Source organism: Pinus tabuliformis, chromosome 6, assembly GCF_031772625.1.
Source record: "Pinus tabuliformis cultivar Carrire ecotype Pingquan chromosome 6, CPIR1, whole genome shotgun sequence".
NCBI classification, from domain to species: domain Eukaryota; kingdom Viridiplantae; phylum Streptophyta; class Pinopsida; order Pinales; family Pinaceae; genus Pinus; species Pinus tabuliformis.
Window position 1 is genome coordinate 1,962,034,742 of NC_142292.1, and position 8,347 is coordinate 1,962,043,088.

At 36.4% G+C, this 8,347-nt stretch overlaps 1 long non-coding RNA gene across 1 annotated transcript; it reads right to left on the bottom strand.

Annotated features, from left to right (window-relative positions):
- Positions 1–357: 357 nt before the first annotated feature.
- Positions 358–2,848, bottom strand: LOC149267020 (uncharacterized). Its single transcript, XR_016253048.1, has 2 exons — positions 2,757–2,848; positions 358–972 (listed from the first exon to the last, which is right to left on the bottom strand). It is a non-coding gene; the product is annotated as an uncharacterized LOC149267020 (long non-coding RNA).
- Between the last annotated feature and the right edge of the window lie 5,499 nt (positions 2,849–8,347).

Below are 8,347 nucleotides of genomic sequence, written 5' to 3' on the forward strand. Positions count from 1 at the left end.
ACAAAAACAATTCAAACACTCCAAACAAAATGATGAATTCTTTCAATGTAAGACTACCATTGTTGTGATAATGTTTATAAATGGTCTGCAAAACAAGGATGGAAAGATAATTACTAATTCTATAAGACCATTTTTTAGATCCTTGAGAAAGAAAACATCCAAAAAAACATATAAGATTGTGGTTGCTCAAACTAACCGTGAGTCTCCTGAGTCCTCACTCAAACAACCCTTTCACAAAAACTCAAGAAAAATATGTTTGGCCTCCTAAACTCTCCCTTGATTTCCAAACCCCTCAGACAATACAACATATGTTGCAAGTTATGAATCCCCTTAACTGATGGACTAGTGGTGGGCATCTGTTCTTTTCCTTTAAGTTTTTCCAGATATTGCAATCTCCCCTTCTCTGATTGTTGTCTCTATTCTTTGAGTCTAATTTCAGTTTTCTCTTCTAGTTCTTTTTGTGTCTGTAATCATTGCCCTTTCACTTTGGCCTAAAGTTGTGCTTCAATATCCTTTACTTGCATGACTAGTAATATTAGGAAAAATATTACTTCAGTACACTGAATCAAACAAATGAAAACTTTAGCCTTAAAAAGAAAGTTAAATAAAAAATTAAAATAAGGATTACCTTCTCTTGAAGATTTCCTACACATCTTCTCATTTCCTCTGAATTTTTCCCTATATTGCATGATCTCCTTCTCCCATTGTTGTTGTTGCTTTGTGAGCCTGGCTTCAAGTTGTCCTTCTAGTTCTTTTACCTACAGAACTTCAAGATCTTTAATGCACTCTAGAAATGAACTTCCTGACCATCACATGTACTGGAAAAAATGAATGCACAATCAATAACTTTTCTTGAAAATTTCTACAAAGTTTTTCTCTTCCCTTAAGTTTCACGTCCAATTTATGCATATTTTCATCCATCTTCTACATCATGTCATCCTTTAGCTTTCCTTCTTGTTTGGCCTTCTCAAACTACACAAAGGCATTCACACTTTCAGGAATAGCCTAACGAGCCTAATGTACAGGGCATGTTATGAATTCAATAACAATACTCATTGAAAATATATATGCAAAATCATTCTAATTGTATGCTAACTAGCAATGTAAAATCAATTTATTTGAAAACACCATTTGTTTATACTTTTGCATCATGTCATCCTTTAGCTTTCCTTCTTGTTTGGCCTTCTCAAACTACACAAAGGCATTCACACTTTCAGGAATAGCCTAACCAGCCTAATGTATAGGGAATGTTATGAATTCAATAACAATACTCATTGAAAAGATGCATGCAAAATCATTCTAATTGTATGCTAACTAGCAATGTAAAATCGATTTATTTGAAAGCACCATTTGTTTATACTTCAAAAGCTCACAAGATTCAATTTTTTTCCACGTTGGACCTAGTTCTATGCCCCTCACACTGGTGGCAAAGTTCAATCAACTTAAAGGAAAAAGGACATGAAGAGAAAAGGTATTGGAATGGCACCTAATGAATCTTGGAGAAAATTTGTAAGCTTAGAAATCCTAAAATCACCAAAAACAACAGTCGTGTCATTATTAAATCTGATTTCAAAAAGAGATAGCATATGCAAAAGAAAGTACAAATGAACAATAGTGAAACTCTTTTGAACCCTTTAGATAGTTGCAATGCAACAAACTTATAGGGTATGTGGTTATTTTTGGTTGCTAATGTAGATAGAACATCACCATGAGCAAAAAGAGATTCTCTGATCGATTGAGCTTCCTTAAGGCACTCCCATTCAACATTGGAAGGCATACTATCAGTTTGAAAAGTGAAATTGAAAAAAAAAAAAAAAACAAACAAACAAAATAACCAAAAAAACAAAAGCTGACCGATCTCTAGAAACAACATAAACAATACAAAATTACAAACTAACCTGAGACGCCTCAGTCATGAATGCAAACTTTGATAATAATGGTTGCCTCAAATAGAATAATAGCTGTATAGAATCATTTATTATTTTCAAAGTCACCCCTAAGGCTCCATTGACACTTTAGTATGGCTAATTCCTTAAGCACCAATATTGTTATGTAAGTGTGTTTTTCACTTCTTACTTTGTTGTAGAAAATTTCACCATATTAATACAAAGAATCTTGTGAATTTGTCTGGCAGGGCATCTCCAGAATAATGAGCCAGGTTCAAACCCCAATAATATAGAGCCCTGATCATGTGGCCAAGTTTGACAGCCCTCAGATTAAACTAGAATTTACTCCAATAATGCAGCGTTGGGGTTTATAGCTCTCCGAGGATGAAAAAATCGCTTACCCTTACCAAGAAATAACACATGAAACCTATGACAGATTTGCGAATTCAATGATAATCTTTCGGGTTGTACTTAACACATGAGTTGACACTGCCTCCCTGCTTAAGGGATTTAACCCCAACAATTGGAAAATAGCATGCTTTGTTTGAATTTTTTTTACCATCCTCTGTATTTTCCACTCCAAAATTTACTCACATCACATAAAATATTTTCCTCTCAAAACATACTCAAGAACATCTTCACACGTGAAGTTGCAGTGTTGGATATTGATGTGTCTACAGATGTATTTGTTAACATATGATCATGAGAAGTGGCAGCAGTGGGTATTGATGTGTCTATGACTCCAATTTTGCTAAACATATAACAGTCGTATATTCATGGTATGAATTACAGTGTTGTTACAATAGTAGGCTTGATTGTCATACATAAATGACAAATGCAGATGGCTCTTTCAAGCATGTCAGCAATTACCTTAAACACCAAATAACACTTTCTATTGATGATGCTTCTTGTAAGGCTTCTACTGCAGCTGAAAGAGATGCATCTAATCGTTGCAGAGCTTCCTGAAATGAACATCATAAACAAAATCAAAATCAAAACTGATACTAAGCCAACGCATATGAGTTTCTGTTAACTAGCCATACAGGGAAGATATGCTTCTAAGGAAAATCAATGTAAAAAAGAGAAACTACCTTTCCAGGTCCAACAAAACTGGATGGCAGTGCATCCCATGAAATTTTGCTATCAGTCAATTTCTTGTGATTGACAGTTGCCTTGACTAGATAACAAGGAGGAGTTGCATTGGTAGATGACTTAGAACTCTTCTGAGATGATGTATTAATACACCCTGCATTCATAGCTCCTTGTACAGTTCCCACCTTTGATGGAGTAGAACCTATATTTTGTGTCTTTTGTATTGTTTCAGTGCTACCAGGAGTCTTTTTGTTCAAGAAAATGTGCACTTACAAGGCATAAATGATATGCCAACAGATTAGAAAAAATTATCATTTGCTCAAAGTTCAAAAGGTTCACAGCCAAAGCAGGTTTTTTGGGATAAAAATTACCTACTACCATAAAGAATTGAAGCCCTCCATGACTGACATCTATCATGTATACGGAGAACATGTTATGGTTAGAGAAGCTTTTCGAACTACTATGGCACACATAAACTTATAAAATTATTTCTGATTGATGTTCAAATCACATTAGATTCATTACAGATCATTCCTTTGAATATCAGAGGTTTTGGGATCCCACATACAACTAATTCTTAGACAAGGGTCAGGAAGCAAGTGGGAAAATCAACTCATGATGAGTGGGTAACATTGCAGGATCCATTCATTGAACACTTCTCCTTCTTTTTTTCCTCAGTAATGTATTTATCTTATTTGGCTCAGTTTGATTCCATGCCTCAGTCGTGTATTACTCTAATCATTTGGCTAATTTTGAGCGTTTCCCAATCAGATATAGGATCGTTTCAGCCTTCACCATGCCTTAATCTTGGGACTTACTTTACACCATGGACAACTTTAAAACACAATATAGGTTCCTCCATGTAATTGCAGAGTATTCTGATGGCAGATAGTCTATACTTCCAGTGCATACTAAGGGCACTGGAGAGGGTGGTTATGGACTTGCTGGCTACCCAACCGCAAGACCAACTAGAGCCATTTTGGTTGTTAAGGAAGTTTAAAATAATTGAAAACTATGCAAATCCTAATTATAGTTTTAAACTAGCATCGTTTTTGATCAGTTGTGTAAGCAGCACAAAAATCTTCTGCAACCCTATCAGGGCCAGTGGGGGGCAGAATGGACCAAGGAAGTGGTAGGAAGTTCAGAGGCTTTGTTGCTCCATTGACCAATCTAAGGGAACTTCATGTTGCTATCATATGGAACCTTCATAAGCCAATAACCTGGCATTTACATGAATTCAGAGTGAAGGTAGCAGGTCCGTAGATTCTGTGGTTCGATGTCACACCTCCTCAAGGGTTAACTAAGAGTTAGCTGCAGAGAAAACTTAACTAAGAGTTAGCTGCAGAGAAAACTTTAGGGGATAATATTTTTTCATTTTACATAATATTTATTTGTACCAAAATGTTAGATTTTCTCTACATGATTTTTTTTTGTGAAATCCTTATAAATTATAAAAATCCACCCTAGTTTCTGGCAGTATTTTGAGAGTTATAAAGAAGAGCTACTCTACCCTTACAAGTAAGTTATGATTCCTCATAATTATTAAAATAGTGAGAAACAAAGCCACGAGGCTTCATGCCATGTTCCCAGCAGTCTCACCAAACACATTTAGAAAAGAAGAATTTTGGGAAGTGACAATGGTAGCAAGAGAGGGGAGGCTGTAGTTAGAAGGAGGTAGCACGGGCTGAAAAAAGTTTCTTATCACAATGAAAACGTAGACACAATAGAGCATATCATTCTTCTTGCTAGTATTAGGGCCCATGAGCTGTCTGTAAATTAGTTTTTCATTAATGTATTTCCTAGTGTTCTTCCACGCCGAAAGGATTCTTCTCTAGTGATCAATCACTGATTTTGATTGATAGCGTGGATACATTTGTTTTGTAGTTGCATTCATTCATACTGTTTTATTTCAATCTGTAGTAGAGTGATTTTGCTCTGATATAGTTTGTTGTAGAAATTTTTAATAGTCCAAAACATGTATGGGAATGAAATTTCTTGCAAAGTCGTTACTGCACTCCCAAGCAGTATAATATGGAATGTATTCACTGCATATCTTCAAAATATTCCTGCATGCACTAGGCACAGGATCGACACCACACCAAACTCAAGCTTCCCATGTACAACTACTACACCTTAGAAACCACCATACCCAGTATTAAATCCCCTAATGTTGAACGTCGTTTGTGTTGCTGCTTTGTCGATTTCCCTAGGTGTTTGCCCTACAGGAAATCTTTGATATTCTGAAACAACCCTACCTTTCTCTTGCAGATAGAAGAATTGCCTAAATTGTCATCATTTTTGGGTTGAAGAACTAGTGGAGGACTCAATGGCAGAACCCTACGACCTAATTCACCCCCCTTCCTGGCCTTCGTCTTAGGCTTCCCCAACTCCTCTTCCCAATCGAAAAGAACTCTCCCTTGAATCAGAACCCTATCAAAGTGTTTACCTGTAACAATGCAAACAAGGGTTTTCATTTGGCAGGAGCTCTCCGCACATCACTGAAATGTCTGCTCTGCCGGCATTAAACACGTCACTTCACATGCCAAATTACAGTGAAAAAAGTATATGAAATTTGGAGATGAACTGATTCAACATTGGGTAACATTTTCTATTCTGTTGTTCTTTCTTGCATCAAAAGAACTGAGTACAATAAGAAACAAGTTCCATGAGTATAAAATCAACAAATACAAATGAATATTACATTTTTTATCATCACCCAACGAACAAGAACCAAACAAAACTCAAGTCTAAGGGAAGGTTTATCAACTTGATGTCGAAAGAAGTACCATGAACAGGTATACCCCATCTTCCGGAAAGCAATTGCAATCCCTGAGAAAAGAAATCATCTTATTGTCTACCACAGTACAGACTATCGACATCTGAGACAAAAAATCATTCCCAAGTAGTCCAAAGCACCTCATAGCAGTTTCTCTATTACAAATCAGACAATATTAATACAACAGATTGCTTGCCTCGAAAACTTTTCAAAAGGTCTATACAAAACTTGAACTACAGTCTATACAGACACTGTGTTCAATCCATATTTTGATTACAAACACCATTGAGGCCATACGGTATCTCCAATTTTTCACATCATTGAGGTCATCAGTATCTCCAGTTTCAAACAGCATTCAGGCCACATTTGATATAAATAGTGCTAACTGACCCATGACTCAGGCAAGAAAACACCCAATTCCCCCACTCAACCCTATGAACCAACCCATACTTGGCAACATGACTATAACGCTCCCTCTCACCATAAAAGACATTTGAGACAATTGTACCGAGATCAAGCTGAATGAAAAATATGAACAATACAACAATCATTGCCTAGATCTTTCCAACACGAACAATACATGGGAATCAGAAGCAGGAAGTTGCCTTCTCCATCACAATATTCATCTTGGGATACTGGCAGACTGCAAACATCCAAATACTGGCAGACTCAGCAACTATCTTCTCCTGTACTTCAAACTTGAAGAAAAACAAGACATATGAAGCCAACTTACCCTGATTCAAAAGCCGGCTACAGATGGGCAGGACCTGCATAAAGGGGCCTAATTTCTCGCGCTCAGCCAACAATTCTGTCAAGTACCGACTGTTGTTGTTGCTGCTGCAGTGGCATGAGCCGTTCAAATCCAAGAAACAATGGATACCAAAACAAGAGAAGAATAAGCGGATTGAAATTTGAAAATGCAAGAGAACATTTAGATTTGTGAACTAGGATGAAAAAACCTATTTCAAAACCATTTTTATACAGGGACCAGGGAGCCATATACACCAAAACAGCGGGCTGAATCCGTGAAAACAGGGAGCCGCCCTCCATTTGAAAACAAATTAAGCTCCGCTCTCCATTTCAAAACAAATCTAACATCTCATGACCAAATCGACCCTCACAAACCACTCCCGGGACCAAATCGACCCTCACAAACCACTCCCAAACCAGAAAACCCAAACTGTAAATCAGAAATGGCGATTTTGCTCTCCCAAACCCGGAGCAAATATCAAAATGGGGCGATTTTGATAAAATACGATTCGGTTAGTTTATCCGCCCTGGGCTAAAATAAAAAAATAAATTAATTTTTAAATAAAATATGGGCTAATTATATAAAAAAGTTTTTACTATTTTAATTAAAAATTCGCCCCATTAAAATATAAAAAGCCTTAAATTTCGCCTTTGGGCGATTATTCGCCCCTAAAATTAACCTTGTCGATGAAGTATCTACTTCTTCCATACAACTAAGGCAAATGGAAATAATTAAATTAGAAGAACAACGAGAACAAGCTAAGAAAACCCATGCTCATCACCAAGCGCTAATACAATCCTCTTTTGACTCGAGCATAATTACCAGAAAAAATTTTCAGATGGGAGATTTAGTTTTGAAATGGGATAAGGCTCACGAAGAAAAGGGCAAACATACAAAATTTCAGAAGATGTGGCTTGGTCCTTTTCAGATTGTAGAAGTCATACGCCCATCAACGTTTGTGTTGCAGGATTTAGCAGGTAGAAGGGATTCTTTGCCTGTTAATGGACAGATCCTTAAAATATATTTTCCATAGAAGATTATTCTTCTATTTTGTAGGATAGTTTTAGTTTTTTCTTTTTTCTTTCTTATAAATAAAACCCGTTGTAGATGGTTACTACAGGAGTTCACAAAAAAAAAAAGGACACCAATTCTCTATCAGATTTTGAGCTTTTTCGCTTGTACAAATAGTAAAATTTTTCAAAAAATCGGATCTTTATTATTGACAGATAGAGTTAACTTTAGCCTAGATATGATACTAGTTTCAACTTCAAAAAATTTGATGAAAGCAACCTTTGGCAAAAAATTGTTTTATATCAGCACAATGAAGGTATCAATAATAAAATAAATATTCTCTGTAAAACTGCTGTTTTCAAACTCTATTATTGTCATCCAGAGCTTTCTTAAAGAAAAACAATGACTTCCTCCCTGCTAAAGGAAATCGCAGCATTCAGAGGAACAATCCGAGAAAACACTATATCTCAAAGAATAAGAGGTCTCATCACGAGCCGGCTTATCATGATCACAGATATTATAACTTGCTGACTTTGCCAATACTGTCCACCAAAACAGGGCAACGACTCAAGATTGTTGCAATCAAAAGACAAGGGGTCTCATCACGAGCCAGCTTGTTCAGCAAAAGTGTAAATCAAGTGAATGACTGTGTCATAATTTGGCCACCAAACCAAGACATTGTTCTTTAGAGAATAAAAAAGGAAAAAGTGTCAAAATGGGTTTTTCTCTGAAAAGTTGTAAATATCCTTAAGTAAGATAAAGGATCGTTGTTGGGTAACAGGTAACCCTGTCGAGGCTATGGATGCCTGCTGGCAGCAGAGGCTCTACCTA